This window comes from Alosa sapidissima, chromosome 22 (assembly GCF_018492685.1).
Source record: "Alosa sapidissima isolate fAloSap1 chromosome 22, fAloSap1.pri, whole genome shotgun sequence".
In the NCBI taxonomy this organism is placed as follows: Eukaryota; Metazoa; Chordata; class Actinopteri; order Clupeiformes; family Clupeidae; genus Alosa; species Alosa sapidissima.
The window spans coordinates 1,186,749-1,210,446 of NC_055978.1; positions in this window are offsets into that span (position 1 = coordinate 1,186,749).

Here is a 23,698-nt window from a genome sequence, read left to right on the forward strand (position 1 = left end):
ACAGATTAGGACTCAATTTGTTGTGATTGGTTGCTGAGGGGTGAAGAGTTACTTAATTCAAATAATTCAATCTGTGGGAAAGACTGACATTTCACAAGGACAAACATAGATGTAGAGGTCATTGGGTCATTTCATTGGGTTCGAAACGGGAAAAACTGCTGCCTTTTAAGATATCTAACTGGGGAGCGAGGCAGCAAGTGCGGTTCGAAAAAAAAAAAAAAAGTTACTATCTGATTAAACCATTGTTGTAACCAACTAACGTCATACCGTAGTGTTAACCAAAGATTCTACAGTGCTACACTCACTTTTTGAAAGATGCAGTTAATCAAAAGTCATGTCTAGTGAGCAGGGAGCTGTCTTCGGTTTCGAACAGACCCATTGACTACTTCATGCTTAAGTTAGTGTTAGATTGTGTTAGGTTAAACAGAACAATCTGAAAGAACAGTCTCATTTTGATTGTTAGTAGACAAATTATGGGCAGACGTAAACTACACATTTCACAGTGTTAGGTTGGGTTAGATTGAACAACGATGTATAGAAACATTAACTTAGCAGACTCTATGTATGCCAAATGGCCCATCCAACAGCAGTGCATAGTATGTGGCATGTCACTGGGGTTATCAAGTGGGCACCCTTATCCACCGATGTTTCATTAAGTTAGGCCCACGACACCTCATGAAGGCTTAACAGTGAAACCAGCGTCCTGGAGACACTCCATGCTGCCACCATATTAACACATTGAAATAGCCAATACCCAAAATACTATTAACTAGCCTAGGCATGGTCTATGTTGGCTAGGTTGGTCCGTCCCGTTGATGCGGACTGAACCATAACCATAAAAACCCTAGCCAACCACCATCGACCTAGGCACAGTCCGTCACTAACACAAAACTGTGCGGCTCTATGTTGTTGGTGGTGGACTTTTTAAACACTCCTTGTGAAAGTCCTCTTCGATGCTGGGGCCGTTTATGATCCACTCAGCAACAGTTTCAGCCATTGTCGTTTGTTGTGCGGCTCTATGTTGACGGTGGTGGGCTTTTTAAACACTCCTTGTGACAGTCCTCTTCGTTGCTGGGGCCGTTTATGATCCACTCAGCAACAGTTTCAGCTGTTGTGTGGTTAAGTTGCATGGAGGACTTCCATGAAGACAATGTCATCTCTGTTTTCCACCATTATTGCTCTCTTGGTGCAGTTGGCTTCTGGAACCATCATTACTGAATAGCGCTTTGAGTGCACCTTGAAACACCCAAAAATGCGCGAGTCACAAGGACTCAAAAACAAGGGAAGAGGTGATTCATATACCCGACACCGTAACAATGGACTTCCAGAATCATCTTTGTTGTCTGTTTCTTCGATCACCTCGTAGCATTTGCCATCGATAACAAAGCTGTTGTTTGGTCGTGACACTTTACTTTTCTCTGGCAGTATGACGTTCCTTTGGTGTTGCTTCATCTCCATGAGCCTCTTTGCTACCTGTACAAGTGGCTGTTTTCCCGATCTCACAAGCCGTTTTAGTCTTTGCATGTAATTCTCAAACACAAATGCACTGCAAGCATCCAGACATCCAAATCTTCTTGCTTCTGCTGCGACATGCACAAGAGAGTGTACATTGTACACCATGAAATGCTTTCCATAAAGGTCCTTGACTTGATTAACAAAATAAGCCATCAGCTCCTCAGCATACTTGTTGTGCTCCTGTTGGTGTGGGCTAAGGAGGAGACTCAGGGCTATGCTGAACTGCATGAAGTGATCATACAGCTCATCCTTTAGTATGCCCTTCAGCACCACTTTGCCTGTGTATACTGCAAATTGGCGTAGCTCTGTGGCTTTCCATCTGTCGATATCCTCCAGCTTCCGAGGTTTTCTGGCAAAGCAACTGGGCATCGATTTCCTCAATGACAACAACCTCTCGCTTACCTGATTTACTTGACCAGAAGACATGCGTGTCCTCTGCGGCCCCTTTATCCATACTTGTAGGAGTTTCTTCATGACTTCTAAGCAGACTTGGTGCATGTAATCAATGGGAAACTGCTCAACCATGTCTACTGGGAGCCTCATCAGTGGTGTTGGCGGAATGTCCTCGTTGCATTGGCGGTCCTCCATCCGGCGGCGGAACTTGTCATCTGTTCTTAGGCTGAGAACATACACTACTGGGAATGTCATCCTTCCTTCCCATACACCTCTCTGATCACACTTGTCACAGCCATGATAACCTGTGTATTGTTTGATGCGTTTGACAAAAGCTCGAGCAGGTGCATCACAGACAATACAGCGAATTTTCACTCTGATGGCTCCATTGTTGAGACCATCTCTCAGTAGGTCCTGAAGATCATCTACCATTTCCTCCAGGAACTCAAGTGAGTTTGGTTTAGAGGAGCCTAGTGTTAGGACCACAGGAAACACCGTTTGTGGTTGTAGGTGAATACAGCAAAGGACAGGCCACATTGTTGTCTTGCTGCTCTTGAAAAGTGGTAAGCCATCCACATTCAAAGAGATTTCTATTTCTCCTACCACTTCAATAACTTCTCTGGGGTAAAGCTGCAGCTGTTCCGTGAGTGTGTCCTTGAAATCAAAATGTATGTATTGCATGCCCGATTTCGTATTGACTTCAATGTGTCTTGGAGTTTGCATCAGAGTACGGGCAGTTGATGGCAATTCAGGGTGGCATTTTTAAACCCTTCAGAAGGTCATCCAAGGCAGTGTGGGAGATCTGGTGTTTTGAGGCCCACCCCTGAAGAAAATCCTTAACTGAATGAGGATCGTCCTCCACTTCAGACTCTTCTGTGGAGGTACTTGCCTCCACTTCTGTCATGTCAAAGTCAGAGGCCAGAGAAGCAACTGCACCCACCTGTTCCTCACTATCCTCTTCTGTCTCTTCTGAGTTGCTTCTCTCCCCTTGTTCTGTAACCTCCAAGTCAGAATCAACATTGTCTTGTTCCTGCTCCATTGCTGCTCCATTGTTTTGTTCCTCCTCTTCAATCTCTTCACTTTGTTGTTGGTTGACAGTCATCAGAGTCCTTTGAGCAAGCTTCCATCGACGAGTATACTGCTGTCTTTGCAACCTGTCCATTCTTGAATGGTCCAAGCAAGCAAGGAAGAGCTAATACTAACCTGACACTTTACTTACCTGACACTTGATACTTACCATGCAAAATTATACTCCTGTATATTACCCCCAAAAAACAGCCTTAGATTACTATTTTGTTGTCTTCACAAAAAGAGATAGAGCGAAAAAAAAAAACATATTGACAAAAAGTGTTGGGACATTTTTAAGCATAAGCATATATACTTTTTTGATCCCGTGAGGGAAATTTGGTCTCTGCATTTAACCCAATCGGTGAATTAGTGAAACACAAACAGCACACAGTGAGGTGAAGCACACACTAATCCCGGCGCAGTGAGCTGCCTGCTACAACGGCGGCGCTCGGGGAGCAGTGAGGGGTTAGGTGCCTTGCTCAAGGGCAGCCGCGGCCCACCGGTTGGGGCTCGAACCGGCAACCCTCCGGTTACAAGTCCAGAGTGCTAACCAGTGGGCCACGGCTGCCCATTAAGTAAACCCATTCAAAGTTTACCGTCTGTACAACAGCAATGCACATCCAAATTCTAAAATTGTGTGCTGGACGGAAATGGGCAATACAAAATAAGTGAAGAAACTCTGCTACACCAATAGCTCAAAATATAATTTAATGTAATGAGTAAGAGTGGGGTTAATGGATTTACTCGTGGATGTTGTTCGGCTCTGGCCCAATCCAAAATAATTAAATAATTTGATAGAACCCAATTGTTATGGAAATGTTTGTCCATCTTTTTCTCATGGAATAGGTCGTAGCTTGACATTTCCCCACGAAACAGTCTAAATGGTGTGCATCCGGATGTTGATGTTCATGATTTCCTGTTTATTTGCGTTACCAGAGCCCGTAGTTACATTGTGTGGTGTGCTAGAGAGACACGTTAAAACTGTACTGATTGTGATCACTGCCACTGGAGCTCTCACAGTAGGTATAAATGCACACATATAATCTTGACTTGACTGGTACTTTTATCCCAAAATTCAGTATTGTGTTATACGACTGTGTGGATTTCTCGCCTTCACTGTTTTGGGAGAACGAAGCGTGCATAACGTTAACAGCTAACTTACTAACTTGGCCTATGCCATCATTAATGTGGCCAATGTCTTTGTAGGTTGTAGACCTGTCGTCAGATTAACTACATAAAGCCTACACCTTTCGTGGTCGTCATTATATGACTTATCTTGTAGAAATGTAGTTTCATGTGTTGGTTAATAGAGGATTGCCCTTGAATATCGATGATAACTTAGCTTCGAATCTAGTCCAAATGTTAACGTTAACGTTAGCTATCGTAAAACCACCCATTACTAACCCTTTCGTTCGAAAATTGTAAAACAACAATGTTTTTTAATACTTCAACATTTGAACCATATATTTTTCGATAGCCATAGGTGTGGAGATTTGAACAAATCTAGTTTGGTTCTTGGTTTGTGTAGAAATTAATATTAAGTGACGCATAGTGCTACACGTAAGAGGTTTGGAAATACAGGACGGTTGATTATAGCTGACGTTCCTATATTTAAGTTACGATTGCGGTCTTCGCGTCAAACTATTTCATTAACGTTATGGGGAAAATTGTACGCTTACGATTACATTTCGGTCATTGAATAAGCGGTGCTACTAGATTGTTTAACTACTTAATATAATAAAGAAATGGATGGTAAATAATGTTAGCTACCGAGCTAACTGTTCAGACATTAGCTAGCTAGCATAGCTCCCATAGGATTAGTGGTAGCATAACGTTAACTAGCTTATAACGTTAGCTCTCTCTGCTAATGTAATGTAACGTAACGTAATGTAACGTAATGTAACATAACTTACCGGTGGCGGTGACCGTGGTCTCTAGCGGTGATTTGATATTATGATAAATAGATTTCTATTTAAAAATAGCAGATCTTCTACAATAACTTTTTGTAAAAGCAGACCGTCGCCAGCAGAGAAGTCACTTCAGTAAGTGGCAGTTTAGTGAAGTAACGTTATTGTCACGAGCTTCTAGAATTTAGAATGCTTTTCTAAATCAGAGTGCGGGAAACATAGGGTGTGTTCCAAACGGGAGACAGCTGCCTACTGCCTCCCTCCCTACATAGAGAGCTGTCTCACTAGACATGACTTTGGATTAAATGCATCTTTTAAAAATGAGCGTAGCACTCTAGAATCTTTGGTTAACACTACGGTATGACGTTAGCAAAGGCCTGACGTTAAACTAAATTAGCTTACGTAAGCTAGCAGGCTAACGGTATAAATTAGTTTTACGGCCGGCAGATATATCAGACCAGACGCTATTAATGGTTACAACAATGGCATAATCAGATAGTAAATTGTTTATTTCTAATCTGTAATCTGCAAATCTAAGCAAAATAAGATCACACAAATGACATTTTAAACAGATTCAGCAGCCATTACCGATGTCATCAGCCATGTTTGTTTACCTTTCACAGCTGTTTCAGACGTTGCCGCAAGGGATTATGGGTAGGAGGCAGCATGAAGTGTGCATCGATGCTGCCTTCAAAAATGACCGTTATTTGGGAATTCTAAGATATCTTAAAAGGCAGCAGAATTTGTTTTTTCGGTTTCGAACCGCACTTGCTGCCTTGCTCCCCAGTTAGATATCTTAAAAGGCAGCAACTTTACCCGTTTCGAACACACCCATAGTGTTCGATCTGTTTTGGTGGGTGCCTCGGCGGGCCTGTTGGCCTACTGTGTGATAGTTAAAGGAGAATTCCGGTGTGATATTGACCTAAAGTGTATTGAAACATGATACCGAGTGTGAACGTATGTCTCATAGCCCATCTCGACTTGTCCCCTGCACTCCAAAATCTGGCGCTAGTTAGCCGATGCTACCAACAACTTTTTCAGTAGTGGTGCTTCGGCATCGGGCTAGCCATCGAGCAACGAGTAAGAATGAACAGCTATGATAAGGGATCAGATTCCAAAAATAATTCAGTGGAAATGCATGGATTCCAGTTGCTGCTAAGAAACTGGAATCCATGCATTTCCACTGAATTATTTTTGGAATCTGATCCCTTATCATAGCTGTTCATTCTTACTCGTTGCTCGACTTATCGTGACTAAATTCAAGATGGCTGCAAACGCTAAACTTCGTGAAGATACTGTCTGTATAAATCGTCTTGTAAGTAAACTACCAGTGCTTTTTCAAAGTTCTCAATGTCTCGTTTTAAATGTCAGGGCCCTCGGAAGTCTACCAATGAAGTGTGGAGATACATTGAGCCTCGTAAATGTGTGTAAAACAGTGATTTATTTGCATGGCTAGCCCGATGCAGAAGCACCACTATTGAAAAAGATGTTGGTAGCATCGGCTAACTAGCGCCAGATTTTGGAGTGCAGGGGACAAGTCGAGATGGGCTATGAGACATACGTTCACACTCGGTATCATGTTTCGATACACTTTAGGTCAATATCACACCGGAATTCTCCTTTAAGGTAATCAGAATTTTATTTAGGCCTACTTAGGTACAAAAGGAATTTGATTTTGGTATGTGTTAACTCTATGTACAGTCAACAAATAGACATGTACTAGTATACACTAGGGCTATCAGTCGATTAAACAAATAATCTAATTAAATATATACTCTTGTAGATTTTTATTCACATAATTACTAGGCTGTTGCCTTTTCTATCCAGTAGGTGGCAGTCCAGGATAAGAAATAGAGCAGTTCAAGAAAATATTTAACTAAACAGTAGGAAAACGAGACAAAGAAAAGTAATGTTATTGGAATGGAAATAAATGTAAACACCTTCAACAAACTTTTGAAGACATTTAGTTTCTGTAATTAATAAATTGAAATGAACGTGATATTTTGACAGCATTAGTATACACATAAACAAAGAGTAATATAGATCGGCTACATACTGTAGGCTACAATAGAGACAACAAATAATAATAATAAATAATAATGTAGGCACATATCAACATAATATACAAAAATGCAAACAAGACATAGGTTTGGGATGTAAAGTACACATGGATAACAATTAACCGGCAATGAGTTCTTGCTATTATTATATATTTTTATTATTATTATTATGTGCCAGCTCAACTTAAATGCGTACAGTGTTAGTTAACATTAGAAATTAAAATGAAATGTTTGTCAATAAGTCAACAACAGTAAGAATGAGTAGCCTCGGAAATAGAAGAGAAAAAATAAAGTGGTGTTTGGCCCATATCTTTGAAACAAATTGAGTGGAAGTGAGTGTGTGTGGGGTGGGGTAACCAGTTAAATGTGTGTATGATCTGTTTTCTTCACAGGTCTTCATGAGGAGGAAGGTCCTGTGGGGTAAGTTCTGTCAAGGACTCCTGGAAGATGCGCAGATGGGATCCCATACCATGTTTACCTAGAAGATCAGCCGCAGCATTAAAACAATTAGGTAAACCATTTATAGGTAACATTAGTCATCTTAGATACAGTTTTAATGGAACGCACACACCACAGATCTGGTGTCAATATGGTTGTGAAATGCATTGAATGTCTTGTATAGTTTAATTGTGTTTTGCGTGTGTGTGTATACTAATTGTGTGTGTGCATATGTATGTATGTATGTGTGTGTGTGTGTGTGTGTATGTCTATGTATGTGTGTGTGTGTGTGTATTTAATTGAAGTTTTGTTAACCATGTTAAGACAGTTCTAAATAGAAAATACAAATAAAGTCGTTTTATAAACCTAACACTTGTGTCAGTGTCTCTTTATTGTTGTTTTCATAGTAGAATGTTATCGTGTTGTTGAATGTTAGCATATGTTTGTGTAGGAGTGCCATCTAAACTAGGCCAACATGGTTTTTAGCATTGTGTTTTTGTTATTTTTATTGTTATTGTTGTTTTCATAGTAGAATGTTATCGTGTTGTTGAATGTTAGCATGCGTTTGTATCGGACTGCCATCTAAACTGGATTAACAGGGGTGTTGGTATGTGTTGGTCGAGGACTGCCATCTAAACTGGACCAACATGGTTGTTAAGTTAAGTTAGACTGTTGGAGATTCCTACTAGAAATTTGTTCTCTGCATTTTTTCCATCCGGGGGCACACACACTCAGAGCAACAAGCTCACTAGAAGCACACAGAAAAGCAGACATCATCAGCTAGTCTGTATTACACGAACAGCTTTTCTCTTCCCTCCACACAATCGATTTTGCTTATTCAGAATCTTATAATTAAGACATCCCATATTTACCTATGCATCCTCAAAGAGAACCTTTAGGGAACGTTCATAGAAGGTTAGCTGAAGGTAAAAAAAAAAGAACCTTTAGGGAACGTTCCCTAAAGGTTCTTTAAAAGTTCAAAATATTTACCTTTAGGGAACCTTTAGGGAACGTTCCCTAAAGGTTCTTTAAAAGTTCAAAATATTTACCTTTAGGGAACCTTTAGGGAACGTTCCCTAAAGGTTCTTTAAAGGTTCAAAATATTTACCTTTAGGGAACCTTTAGGGAACGTTCCCTAAAGGTTATGTGTTTGCTGGGATACTCAAGCAGCTCCATGAGCGTGCAGTTCGGACTGTCTGCACAACCTAATTGCATTTTAATATGCTACATCTATACACCAAAACTAATTATGTCTAGGCTACATGCAGAACATTGAATGTTATTTCAGAAGTGAAAGAATGGCTTTTGTTGTGGAATTGCTTTTCACCTCGAGGAGCTACTCACTCTCGCAGATCCACTCATGACAACGTAGCCGGCTGATTAAACTGACTCGTACTCAACGTAGCCTAACCGGCCGGCCGATCCGACTAACCCGGATTGCTACTCAGCCGCTCCAATCTGAGTCCCATGGTCTGCGAGTCTGCAATGTTTCCGGCTCTGCGGGAAGTTAAAGGCCGTGTTGCAGGGTTCATTTTCCAACGAATTTGCACAATTTGCTTGTTGATAATAAACATTTAAACTGTTATCCATTGTATTTGATGTTGTTGGGTATCACAAAACGGAATATAATACGAAAAAGCAGGTAATATTTCACAGCATTTGAAGTGATTCTCCTTTCCCCCACAATGCATTGCATTACGTCACCTTGGGGAGACTACAGACCAAAGCCCACCTTGAGACCCTTGAGAGTAACGAGAGGAGTAAAGAGAGACGAGTAAGGGATTGTTCAGCAGTAGATAGCGCAGATTATAGATAAATAGATAGGCTATAGATAGCCTAGATATGTATATAGACAGGTAGATAGATAGCTAGATAGATCATGTCATATGCAGATCACGGGGGAGCTCCTCGACCAGCGGCCAAAATGCACTCGCTTCCCTAGTTACTGCAGCTCTCCACCACAGTTTCCATCGGGACGGCACAGCCCACACAAGCACCTGCAAAACTGCGACTTGCCCATATTATCTCCCTCTTTGGTAAGCCGTACCCTGACGATGTCAATGGCAATCAATCACGAGCAGTAGTTATCGAAAATATTCATGCTGAAGACACGACCAGCCTAATCGGCGGCGGCTAGAAGCTAAGTAACTGGGGTGGCTCACAGGTGGGACTAAAAAGTTAGCACAGCTAGCTATCATGATGCTTCATATTCTGATCTTCTGACTAAGCTTGCCCGGTAGCCTACTTATCTGAACTAACGACATGATCACTATCACTAGATATAAAGAACATGTTGACTTTCATTCGGTGCTGTTCACTGACAGTAACAAAAAAAGTGTCGTAATGTTATAAGCATAATATCGATACATTGAACTGAATAGGTGCATTATAGCCTCATAACGAGGCCTCTCAAATTCAGAAAATTGCATTAAACTAAAATCGGAAGACATTGTTATCTTTGTTAGACCATAGGGTCGTTGTCATATAAATGCTGTAACGAAATTCGAAGTGTAAATATACAAACTTTATGTTGAAAGTGTAACCGCGACCGTTTCCCATAGGAATGAATGTAAAACATATACCCTCCAAAACGAGACCTCCCGAAATTCAGAAAAAATACTAAATTGATATCAGGCACCGTTATTACCATTGGTAGATCATAGGGTAGCTGTGATATAAATGCTGTACGAAATTCGAAGTGTAAATATACAAACATTATGTTGAAAGTGTAACCGCGATGTCCATTGAAATGCATTGAAATGAATGAAGCGCAGATCAAGTAGTCCCCAAAGTGACGTCATCACAGAATTGCGTACAAAAAACCCGCTAATGCTAAAAACAACAAAAACTGGCATTTAACACCATTTGGAGACATTTTTAAAATGATATACATATATTGAGTGCTTTATGTACCCATTAATCAACAGTGGTGTTTAACCTGCAACACAGGCTTTAACCAGTTATCTCGGACTGCCTGCTCACTCAGTCGCTTGAGTTGATTTGTGGAGTTGTGGTTGCCTATGAAATTGTTACATTTTTGGCAGCTACGATGGCTAGGGCTAGGAGGCTAGCTAATGTTGCAAGAGGTTTGTGTGTGGCGCTGTTTATCATTTTAGATTGAATTGTAGTAGGACTCAACTGATCCGAGTTAATGATACTAGAGACTCGCGACTCATGGGTTAATTTAAAGACACGGGTGAAAGATCCGAGTGAGTCACGACTCAAACACCTTTACAGCACACTGGTGTAGTGTTTCTTGAGTTAGTCGTGACAACACGTTTCAGAGTTATATTAACGTAAAATAATATATTAATGATAGTTTAAAAGTAGACCGTTTAAAAGTTGAATGTAGATAGTTTAAAAGATGTTGATAGACAGCTAGTTTAATAGATAGATAGTTTAATGATAGTTTAAAAGTAGACTGTTTAAAAGTTGAATGTATATAGTTTAAAAGTTCTTCATAGACAGCTAGTTTAATAGATAGATAGTTTAATGGTAGTTTAAAACTAGACTGTTTAAAAGTTGAATGTATATAGTTTAAAAGTTTAAAAGTTGAATGTAGATAGTTTAAAAGTTGTCGATAGACAGCTAGTTTAATAGATAGTTTAATGATAGTTTAAAAGTAGACCGTTTAAAAGTTGAATGTAAAAAGTTCAGTAGTTTAATGGGTTACATTGTTTAACAGTGGGTTATTGTAGTGAGGACTTTTATTTTGAAACAGTTTTGGGCAGAGGAAACAGTTGAATAGGATGTGTAGTCTTAATTGACCCAGATTGTATGCTTAAAGCCTGAGGCTGCAGGTGGCCTGAACACCTGCCATAGGATTCTAATTGCTTAATGGCCGTATTATGATGTCATAATCGGCAATGTTAAGTCTATGGGGATTTTTAAAAAGTTTTTCTTCAATAGTTTAAAAAGTATAAAAGTTTCAAAGTTGAAAAGACATAGAAACTTCATTCAAACTTTGTAATGTAGGTATTCAAACGGACCAAGCTGCTATGTCTTTCTTTGCTATGTATGTTCTAGAGTCTCGTGACGCCGGCTACTGCGTGTGTAGGTCAAAGTCCGCTGATCGCGGCATTCCCCTATTTTGTAAAATGTATTTTTATTCCTCTGGGTGTTGCAATTGATATCAATGATTAATATGATTGCCCTCAGTAAAAAAGCACAAGAAACAGGACGCAAACAGTTACAAACAGTCAGGTTCTTGGCTTCATAAGATGTCGCGGGCGATCGGAACGCGATGACCAGAGGACGGCGTCACGTAAAACAACGTGAGTCGGCGGGAACGGCCCAGCGGCCGGTGCATCAGGCCGGATTCGAACCAGCTATGCAATTCTTAGAGTGCTATATAGCACAGCGCTGCCTTTCCTATGTGTGCCACGGAGGAGACGCTGATTAATGCAGTGCTCAGTATATACATGATTAGAGTCTCGTGACGCCGGCTACTGCGTGTGTAGGTCAAAGTCCGCTGATCGCGGCATTCCCCTATTTTGTAAAATGTATTTTTATTCCTCTGGGTGTTGCAAGTGATATCAATGATTAATATGATTGCCCTCAGTAAAAAAGCACAAGAAACAGGAGGCAAACAGTTACAAACAGTCAGGTTCTTGGCTTCATAAGATGTCGCGGGAGTCTCATAGAGTCTCTTGACACCGGCTACTGCGTGTGTAGGTCAAAGTCCGCCGATCGCGGCATTCCCTAATTTTGTAAAATGTATTTTTATTCCTCTGGGTGTTGCAATTGATATCAATGATTAATATGATTGCCCTCAGTAAAAAAGCACAAGAAACAGGACGCAAACAGTTACAAACAGTCAGGTTCTTGGCTTCATAAGATGTCCCGGGAGTCTCATAGAGTCTCTTGACACCGGCTACTGCGTGTGTAGGTCAAAGTCCGCCGATCGCGGCATTCCCTAATTTTGTAAAATGTATTTTTATTGCTCTGGGTGTTGCAATTGATATCAATGATTAATATGATTGCCCTCAGTAAAAAAGCACAAGAAACAGGAGGCAAACAGTTACAAACAGTCAGGTTCTTGGCTTCATAAGATGTCGCGGGAGTCTCATAGAGTCTCTTGACACCGGCTACTGCGTGTGTAGGTCAAAGTCCGCCGATCGCGGCATTCCCTAATTTTGTAAAATGTATTTTTATTCCTCTGGGTGTTGCAATTGATATCAATGATTAATATGATTGCCCTCAGTAAAAAAGCACAAGAAACAGGACGCAAACAGTTACAAACAGTCAGGTTCTTGGCTTCATAAGATGTCGCGGGCGATCGGAACGCGATGACCAGAGGACGGCGTCACGTAAAACAACGTGAGTCGGCGGGAACGGCCCAGCGGCCGGTGCATCAGGCCGGATTCGAACCAGCTATGCAATTCTTAGAGTGCTATATAGCACAGCGCTGCCTTTCCTATGTGTGCCACGGAGGAGACGCTGATTAATGCAGTGCTCAGTATATACATGATTAGAGTCTCGTGACGCAGGCTACTGCCTGTGTGTAGGTCAAAGTCCGCTGATCGCGGCATTCCCCTATTTTGTAAAATGTATTTTTATTCCTCTGGGTGTTGCAATTGATATCAATGATTAATATGATTGCCCTCAGTAAAAAAGCACAAGAAACAGGACGCAAACAGTTACAAACAGTCAGGTTCTTGGCTTCATAAGATGTCGCGGGAGTCTCATAGAGTCTCTTGACACCGGCTACTGCGTGTGTAGGTCAAAGTCCGCCGATCGCGGCATTCCCTAATTTTGTAAAATGTATTTTTATTGCTCTGGGTGTTGCAATTGATATCAATGATTAATATGATTGCCCTCAGTAAAAAAGCACAAGAAACAGGACGCAAACAGTTACAAACAGTCAGGTTCTTGGCTTCATAAGATGTCGCGGGAGTCTCATAGAGTCTCTTGACACCGGCTACTGCGTGTGTAGGTCAAAGTCCGCCGATCGCGGCATTCCCTAATTTTGTAAAATGTATTTTTATTCCTCTGGGTGTTGCAATTGATATCAATGATTAATATGATTGCCCTCAGTAAAAAAGCACAAGAAACAGGACGCAAACAGTTACAAACAGTCAGGTTCTTGGCTTCATAAGATGTCGCGGGAGTCTCATAGAGTCTCTTGACACCGGCTACTGCGTGTGTAGGTCAAAGTCCGCCGATCGCGGCATTCCCTAATTTTGTAAAATGTATTTTTATTCCTCTGGGTGTTGCAATTGATATCAATGATTAATATGATTGCCCTCAGTAAAAAAGCACAAGAAACAGGACGCAAACAGTTACAAACAGTCAGGTTCTTGGCTTCATAAGATGTCGCGGGCGATCGGAACGCGATGACCAGAGGACGGCGTCACATAAAACAACGTGAGTCGGCGGGAACGGCCCAGCGGCCGGTGCATCAGGCCGGATTCGAACCAGCTATGCAATTCTTAGAGTGCTATATAGCACAGCGCTGCCTTTCCTATGTGTGCCACGGAGGAGACGCTGATTAATGCAGTGCTCAGTATATACATGATTAGAGTCTCGTGACGCAGGCTACTGCCTGTGTGTGTAGGTCAAAGTCCGCTGATCGCGGCATTCCCCTATTTTGTAAAATGTATTTTTATTCCTCTGGGTGTTGCAATTGATATCAATGATTAATATGATTGCCCTCAGTAAAAAAGCACAAGAAACAGGACGCAAACAGTTACAAACAGTCAGGTTCTTGGCTTCATAAGATGTCGCGGGAGTCTCATAGAGTCTCTTGACACCGGCTACTGCGTGTGTAGGTCAAAGTCCGCCGATCGTGGCATTCCCTAATTTTGTAAAATGTATTTTTATTCCTCTGGGTGTTGCAATTGATATCAATGATTAATATGATTGCCCTCAGTAAAAAAGCACAAGAAACAGGACGCAAACAGTTACAAACAGTCAGGTTCTTGGCTTCATAAGATGTCGCGGGCGATCGGAACGCGATGACCAGAGGACGGCGTCACGTAAAACAACGTGAGTCGGCGGGAACGGCCCAGCGGCCGGTGCATCAGGCCGGATTCGAACCAGCTATGCAATTCTTAGAGTGCTATATAGCACAGCGCTGCCTTTCCTATGTGTGCCACGGAGGAGACGCTGATTAATGCAGTGCTCAGTATATACATGATTAGAGTCTCGTGACGCAGGCTACTGCCTGTGTGTGTAGGTCAAAGTCCGCTGATCGCGGCATTCCCCTATTTTGTAAAATGTATTTTTATTCCTCTGGGTGTTGCAATTGATATCAATGATTAATATGATTGCCCTCAGTAAAAAAGCACAAGAAACAGGACGCAAACAGTTACAAACAGTCAGGTTCTTGGCTTCATAAGATGTCGCGGGCGATCGGAACGCGATGACCAGAGGACGGCGTCACGTAAAACAACGTGAGTCGGCGGGAACGGCCCAGCGGCCGGTGCATCAGGCCGGATTCGAACCAGCTATGCAATTCTTAGAGTGCTATATAGCACAGCGCTGCCTTTCCTATGTGTGCCACGGAGGAGACGCTGATTAATGCAGTGCTCAGTATATACATGATTAGAGTCTCGTGACGCCGGCTACTGCGTGTGTAGGTCAAAGTCCGCTGATCGCGGCATTCCCCTATTTTGTAAAATGTATTTTTATTCCTCTGGGTGTTGCAAGTGATATCAATGATTAATATGATTGCCCTCAGTAAAAAAGCACAAGAAACAGGAGGCAAACAGTTACAAACAGTCAGGTTCTTGGCTTCATAAGATGTCGCGGGAGTCTCATAGAGTCTCTTGACACCGGCTACTGCGTGTGTAGGTCAAAGTCCGCCGATCGCGGCATTCCCTAATTTTGTAAAATGTATTTTTATTCCTCTGGGTGTTGCAATTGATATCAATGATTAATATGATTGCCCTCAGTAAAAAAGCACAAGAAACAGGACGCAAACAGTTACAAACAGTCAGGTTCTTGGCTTCATAAGATGTCCCGGGAGTCTCATAGAGTCTCTTGACACCGGCTACTGCGTGTGTAGGTCAAAGTCCGCCGATCGCGGCATTCCCTAATTTTGTAAAATGTATTTTTATTGCTCTGGGTGTTGCAATTGATATCAATGATTAATATGATTGCCCTCAGTAAAAAAGCACAAGAAACAGGAGGCAAACAGTTACAAACAGTCAGGTTCTTGGCTTCATAAGATGTCGCGGGAGTCTCATAGAGTCTCTTGACACCGGCTACTGCGTGTGTAGGTCAAAGTCCGCCGATCGCGGCATTCCCTAATTTTGTAAAATGTATTTTTATTCCTCTGGGTGTTGCAATTGATATCAATGATTAATATGATTGCCCTCAGTAAAAAAGCACAAGAAACAGGACGCAAACAGTTACAAACAGTCAGGTTCTTGGCTTCATAAGATGTCGCGGGCGATCGGAACGCGATGACCAGAGGACGGCGTCACGTAAAACAACGTGAGTCGGCGGGAACGGCCCAGCGGCCGGTGCATCAGGCCGGATTCGAACCAGCTATGCAATTCTTAGAGTGCTATATAGCACAGCGCTGCCTTTCCTATGTGTGCCACGGAGGAGACGCTGATTAATGCAGTGCTCAGTATATACATGATTAGAGTCTCGTGACGCAGGCTACTGCCTGTGTGTGTAGGTCAAAGTCCGCTGATCGCGGAATTCCCCTATTTTGTAAAATGTATTTTTATTCCTCTGGGTGTTGCAATTGATATCAATGATTAATATGATTGCCCTCAGTAAAAAAGCACAAGAAACAGGACGCAAACAGTTACAAACAGTCAGGTTCTTGGCTTCATAAGATGTCGCGGGAGTCTCATAGAGTCTCTTGACACCGGCTACTGCGTGTGTAGGTCAAAGTCCGCCGATCGTGGCATTCCCTAATTTTGTAAAATGTATTTTTATTCCTCTGGGTGTTGCAATTGATATCAATGATTAATATGATTGCCCTCAGTAAAAAAGCACAAGAAACAGGACGCAAACAGTTACAAACAGTCAGGTTCTTGGCTTCATAAGATGTCGCGGGCGATCGGAACGCGATGACCAGAGGACGGCGTCACGTAAAACAACGTGAGTCGGCGGGAACGGCCCAGCGGCCGGTGCATCAGGCCGGATTCGAACCAGCTATGCAATTCTTAGAGTGCTATATAGCACAGCGCTGCCTTTCCTATGTGTGCCACGGAGGAGACGCTGATTAATGCAGTGCTCAGTATATACATGATTAGAGTCTCGTGACGCAGGCTACTGCCTGTGTGTGTAGGTCAAAGTCCGCTGATCGCGGCATTCCCCTATTTTGTAAAATGTATTTTTATTCCTCTGGGTGTTGCAATTGATATCAATGATTAATATGATTGCCCTCAGTAAAAAAGCACAAGAAACAGGACGCAAACAGTTACAAACAGTCAGGTTCTTGGCTTCATAAGATGTCGCGGGCGATCGGAACGCGATGACCAGAGGACGGCGTCACGTAAAACAACGTGAGTCGGCGGGAACGGCCCAGCGGCCGGTGCATCAGGCCGGATTCGAACCAGCTATGCAATTCTTAGAGTGCTATATAGCACAGCGCTGCCTTTCCTATGTGTGCCACGGAGGAGACGCTGATTAATGCAGTGCTCAGTATATACATGATTAGAGTCTCGTGACGCCGGCTACTGCGTGTGTAGGTCAAAGTCCGCTGATCGCGGCATTCCCCTATTTTGTAAAATGTATTTTTATTCCTCTGGGTGTTGCAAGTGATATCAATGATTAATATGATTGCCCTCAGTAAAAAAGCACAAGAAACAGGAGGCAAACAGTTACAAACAGTCAGGTTCTTGGCTTCATAAGATGTCGCGGGAGTCTCATAGAGTCTCTTGACACCGGCTACTGCGTGTGTAGGTCAAAGTCCGCCGATCGCGGCATTCCCTAATTTTGTAAAATGTATTTTTATTCCTCTGGGTGTTGCAATTGATATCAATGATTAATATGATTGCCCTCAGTAAAAAAGCACAAGAAACAGGACGCAAACAGTTACAAACAGTCAGGTTCTTGGCTTCATAAGATGTCCCGGGAGTCTCATAGAGTCTCTTGACACCGGCTACTGCGTGTGTAGGTCAAAGTCCGCCGATCGCGGCATTCCCTAATTTTGTAAAATGTATTTTTATTGCTCTGGGTGTTGCAATTGATATCAATGATTAATATGATTGCCCTCAGTAAAAAAGCACAAGAAACAGGAGGCAAACAGTTACAAACAGTCAGGTTCTTGGCTTCATAAGATGTCGCGGGAGTCTCATAGAGTCTCTTGACACCGGCTACTGCGTGTGTAGGTCAAAGTCCGCCGATCGCGGCATTCCCTAATTTTGTAAAATGTATTTTTATTCCTCTGGGTGTTGCAATTGATATCAATGATTAATATGATTGCCCTCAGTAAAAAAGCACAAGAAACAGGACGCAAACAGTTACAAACAGTCAGGTTCTTGGCTTCATAAGATGTCGCGGGCGATCGGAACGCGATGACCAGAGGACGGCGTCACGTAAAACAACGTGAGTCGGCGGGAACGGCCCAGCGGCCGGTGCATCAGGCCGGATTCGAACCAGCTATGCAATTCTTAGAGTGCTATATAGCACAGCGCTGCCTTTCCTATGTGTGCCACGGAGGAGACGCTGATTAATGCAGTGCTCAGTATATACATGATTAGAGTCTCGTGACGCAGGCTACTGCCTGTGTGTGTAGGTCAAAGTCCGCTGATCGCGGAATTCCCCTATTTTGTAAAATGTATTTTTATTCCTCTGGGTGTTGCAATTGATATCAATGATTAATATGATTGCCCTCAGTAAAAAAGCACAAGAAACAGGACGCAAACAGTTACAAACAGTCAGGTTCTTGGCTTCATAAGATGTCGCGGGCGATCGGAACGCGATGACCAGAGGACGGCGTCACGTAAAACAACGTGAGTCGGCGGGAACGGCCCAGCGGCCGGTGCATCAGGCCGGATTCGAACCAGCTATGCAATTCTTAGAGTGCTATATAGCACAGCGCTGCCTTTCCTATGTGTGCCACGGAGGAGACGCTGATTAATGCAGTGCTCAGTATATACATGATTAGAGTCTCGTGACGCCGGCTACTGCGTGTGTAGGTCAAAGTCCGCTGATCGCGGCATTCCCCTATTTTGTAAAATGTATTTTTATTCCTCTGGGTGTTGCAAGTGATATCAATGATTAATATGATTGCCCTCAGTAAAAAAGCACAAGAAACAGGAGGCAAACAGTTACAAACAGTCAGGTTCTTGGCTTCATAAGATGTCGCGGGAGTCTCATAGAGTCTCTTGACACCGGCTACTGCGTGTGTAGGTCAAAGTCCGCCGATCGCGGCATTCCCTAATTTTGTAAAATGTATTTTTATTCCTCTGGGTGTTGCAATTGATATCAATGATTAATATGATTGCCCTCAGTAAAAAAGCACAAGAAACAGGACGCAAACAGTTACAAACAGTCAGGTTCTTGGCTTCATAAGATGTCCCGGGAGTCTCATAGAGTCTCTTGACACCGGCTACTGCGTGTGTAGGTCAAAGTCCGCCGATCGCGGCATTCCCTAATTTTGTAAAATGTATTTTTATTGCTCTGGGTGTTGCAATTGATATCAATGATTAATATGATTGCCCTCAGTAAAAAAGCACAAGAAACAGGAGGCAAACAGTTACAAACAGTCAGGTTCTTGGCTTCATAAGATGTCGCGGGAGTCTCATAGAGTCTCTTGACACCGGCTACTGCGTGTGTAGGTCAAAGTCCGCCGATCGCGGCATTCCCTAATTTTGTAAAATGTATTTTTATTCCTCTGGGTGTTGCAATTGATATCAATGATTAATATGATTGCCCTCAGTAAAAAAGCACAAGAAACAGGACGCAAACAGTTACAAACAGTCAGGTTCTTGGCTTCATAAGATGTCGCGGGCGATCGGAACGCGATGACCAGAGGACGGCGTCACGTAAAACAACGTGAGTCGGCGGGAACGGCCCAGCGGCCGGTGCATCAGGCCGGATTCGAACCAGCTATGCAATTCTTAGAGTGCTATATAGCACAGCGCTGCCTTTCCTATGTGTGCCACGGAGGAGACGCTGATTAATGCAGTGCTCAGTATATACATGATTAGAGTCTCGTGACGCAGGCTACTGCCTGTGTGTAGGTCAAAGTCCGCTGATCGCGGCATTCCCCTATTTTGTAAAATGTATTTTTATTCCTCTGGGTGTTGCAATTGATATCAATGATTAATATGATTGCCCTCAGTAAAAAAGCACAAGAAACAGGACGCAAACAGTTACAAACAGTCAGGTTCTTGGCTTCATAAGATGTCGCGGGAGTCTCATAGAGTCTCTTGACACCGGCTACTGCGTGTGTAGGTCAAAGTCCGCCGATCGCGGCATTCCCTAATTTTGTAAAATGTATTTTTATTGCTCTGGGTGTTGCAATTGATATCAATGATTAATATGATTGCCCTCAGTAAAAAAGCACAAGAAACAGGACGCAAACAGTTACAAACAGTCAGGTTCTTGGCTTCATAAGATGTCGCGGGAGTCTCATAGAGTCTCTTGACACCGGCTACTGCGTGTGTAGGTCAAAGTCCGCCGATCGCGGCATTCCCTAATTTTGTAAAATGTATTTTTATTCCTCTGGGTGTTGCAATTGATATCAATGATTAATATGATTGCCCTCAGTAAAAAAGCACAAGAAACAGGACGCAAACAGTTACAAACAGTCAGGTTCTTGGCTTCATAAGATGTCGCGGGAGTCTCATAGAGTCTCTTGACACCGGCTACTGCGTGTGTAGGTCAAAGTCCGCCGATCGCGGCATTCCCTAATTTTGTAAAATGTATTTTTATTCCTCTGGGTGTTGCAATTGATATCAATGATTAATATGATTGCCCTCAGTAAAAAAGCACAAGAAACAGGACGCAAACAGTTACAAACAGTCAGGTTCTTGGCTTCATAAGATGTCGCGGGCGATCGGAACGCGATGACCAGAGGACGGCGTCACATAAAACAACGTGAGTCGGCGGGAACGGCCCAGCGGCCGGTGCATCAGGCCGGATTCGAACCAGCTATGCAATTCTTAGAGTGCTATATAGCACAGCGCTGCCTTTCCTATGTGTGCCACGGAGGAGACGCTGATTAATGCAGTGCTCAGTATATACATGATTAGAGTCTCGTGACGCAGGCTACTGCCTGTGTGTGTAGGTCAAAGTCCGCTGATCGCGGCATTCCCCTATTTTGTAAAATGTATTTTTATTCCTCTGGGTGTTGCAATTGATATCAATGATTAATATGATTGCCCTCAGTAAAAAAGCACAAGAAACAGGACGCAAACAGTTACAAACAGTCAGGTTCTTGGCTTCATAAGATGTCGCGGGAGTCTCATAGAGTCTCTTGACACCGGCTACTGCGTGTGTAGGTCAAAGTCCGCCGATCGCGGCATTCCCTAATTTTGTAAAATGTATTTTTATTCCTCTGGGTGTTGCAATTGATATCAATGATTAATATGATTGCCCTCAGTAAAAAAGCACAAGAAACAGGACGCAAACAGTTACAAACAGTCAGGTTCTTGGCTTCATAAGATGTCGCGGGCGATCGGAACGCGATGACCAGAGGACGGCGTCACGTAAAACAACGTGAGTCGGCGGGAACGGCCCAGCGGCCGGTGCATCAGGCCGGATTCGAACCAGCTATGCAATTCTTAGAGTGCTATATAGCACAGCGCTGCCTTTCCTATGTGTGCCACGGAGGAGACGCTGATTAATGCAGTGCTCAGTATATACATGATTAGAGTCTCGTGACGCAGGCTACTGCCTGTGTGTGTAGGTCAAAGTCCGCTGATCGCGGCATTCCCCTATTTTGTAAAATGTATTTTTATTCCTCTGGGTGTTGCAATTGATATCAATGATTAATATGATTGCCCTCAGTAAAAAAGCACAAGAAACAGGACGCAAACAGTTACAAACAGTCAGGTTCTTGGCTTCATAAGATGTCGCGGGAGTCTCATAGAGTCTCTTGACACCGGCTACTGCGTGTGTAGGTCAAAGTCCGCCGATCGCGGCATTCCCTAATTTTGTAAAATGTATTTTTATTGCTCTGGGTGTTGCAATTGATATCAATGATTAATATGATTGCCCTCAGTAAAAAAGCACAAGAAACAGGACGCAAACAGTTACAAACAGTCAGGTTCTTGGCTTCATAAGATGTCGTGGGAGTCTCATAGAGTCTCTTGACACCGGCTACTGCGTGTGTAGGTCAAAGTCCGCCGATCGCGGCATTCCCTAATTTTGTAAAATGTATTTTTATTCCTCTGGGTGTTGCAATTGATATCAATGATTAATATGATTGCCCTCAGTAAAAAAGCACAAGAAACAGGACGCAAACAGTTACAAACAGTCAGGTTCTTGGCTTCATAAGATGTCGCGGGAGTCTCATAGAGTCTCTTGACACCGGCTACTGCGTGTGTAGGTCAAAGTCCGCCGATCGCGGCATTCCCTAATTTTGTAAAATGTATTTTTATTCCTCTGGGTGTTGCAATTGATATCAATGATTAATATGATTGCCCTCAGTAAAAAAGCACAAGAAACAGGAGGCAAACAGTTACAAACAGTCAGGTTCTTGGCTTCATAAGATGTCGCGGGAGTCTCATAGAGTCTCTTGACACCGGCTACTGCGTGTGTAGGTCAAAGTCCGCCGATCGCGGCATTCCCTAATTTTGTAAAATGTATTTTTATTGCTCTGGGTGTTGCAATTGATATCAATGATTAATATGATTGCCCTCAGTAAAAAAGCACAAGAAACAGGACGCAAACAGTTACAAACAGTCAGGTTCTTGGCTTCATAAGATGTCGCGGGAGTCTCATAGAGTCTCTTGACACCGGCTACTGCGTGTGTAGGTCAAAGTCCGCCGATCGCGGCATTCCCTAATTTTGTAAAATGTATTTTTATTCCTCTGGGTGTTGCAATTGATATCAATGATTAATATGATTGCCCTCAGTAAAAAAGCACAAGAAACAGGACGCAAACAGTTACAAACAGTCAGGTTCTTGGCTTCATAAGATGTCGCGGGCGATCGGAACGCGATGACCAGAGGACGGCGTCACGTAAAACAACGTGAGTCGGCGGGAACGGCCCAGCGGCCGGTGCATCAGGCCGGATTCGAACCAGCTATGCAATTCTTAGAGTGCTATATAGCACAGCGCTGCCTTTCCTATGTGTGCCACGGAGGAGACGCTGATTAATGCAGTGCTCAGTATATACATGATTAGAGTCTCGTGACGCAGGCTACTGCCTGTGTGTGTAGGTCAAAGTCCGCTGATCGCGGCATTCCCCTATTTTGTAAAATGTATTTTTATTCCTCTGGGTGTTGCAATTGATATCAATGATTAATATGATTGCCCTCAGTAAAAAAGCACAAGAAACAGGACGCAAACAGTTACAAACAGTCAGGTTCTTGGCTTCATAAGATGTCGCGGGAGTCTCATAGAGTCTCTTGACACCGGCTACTGCGTGTGTAGGTCAAAGTCCGCCGATCGCGGCATTCCCTAATTTTGTAAAATGTATTTTTATTGCTCTGGGTGTTGCAATTGATATCAATGATTAATATGATTGCCCTCAGTAAAAAAGCACAAGAAACAGGACGCAAACAGTTACAAACAGTCAGGTTCTTGGCTTCATAAGATGTCGTGGGAGTCTCATAGAGTCTCTTGACACCGGCTACTGCGTGTGTAGGTCAAAGTCCTCCGATCGCGGCATTCCCTAATTTTGTAAAATGTATTTTTATTCCTCTGGGTGTTGCAATTGATATCAATGATTAATATGATTGCCCTCAGTAAAAAAGCACAAGAAACAGGACGCAAACAGTTACAAACAGTCAGGTTCTTGGCTTCATAAGATGTCGCGGGAGTCTCATAGAGTCTCTTGACACCGGCTACTGCGTGTGTAGGTCAAAGTCCGCCGATCGCGGCATTCCCTAATTTTGTAAAATGTATTTTTATTCCTCTGGGTGTTGCAATTGATATCAATGATTAATATGATTGCCCTCAGTAAAAAAGCACAAGAAACAGGACGCAAACAGTTACAAACAGTCAGGTTCTTGGCTTCATAAGATGTCGCGGGAGTCTCATAGAGTCTCTTGACACCGGCTACTGCGTGTGTAGGTCAAAGTCCGCCGATCGCGGCATTCCCTAATTTTGTAAAATGTATTTTTATTGCTCTGGGTGTTGCAATTGATATCAATGATTAATATGATTGCCCTCAGTAAAAAAGCACAAGAAACAGGACGCAAACAGTTACAAACAGTCAGGTTCTTGGCTTCATAA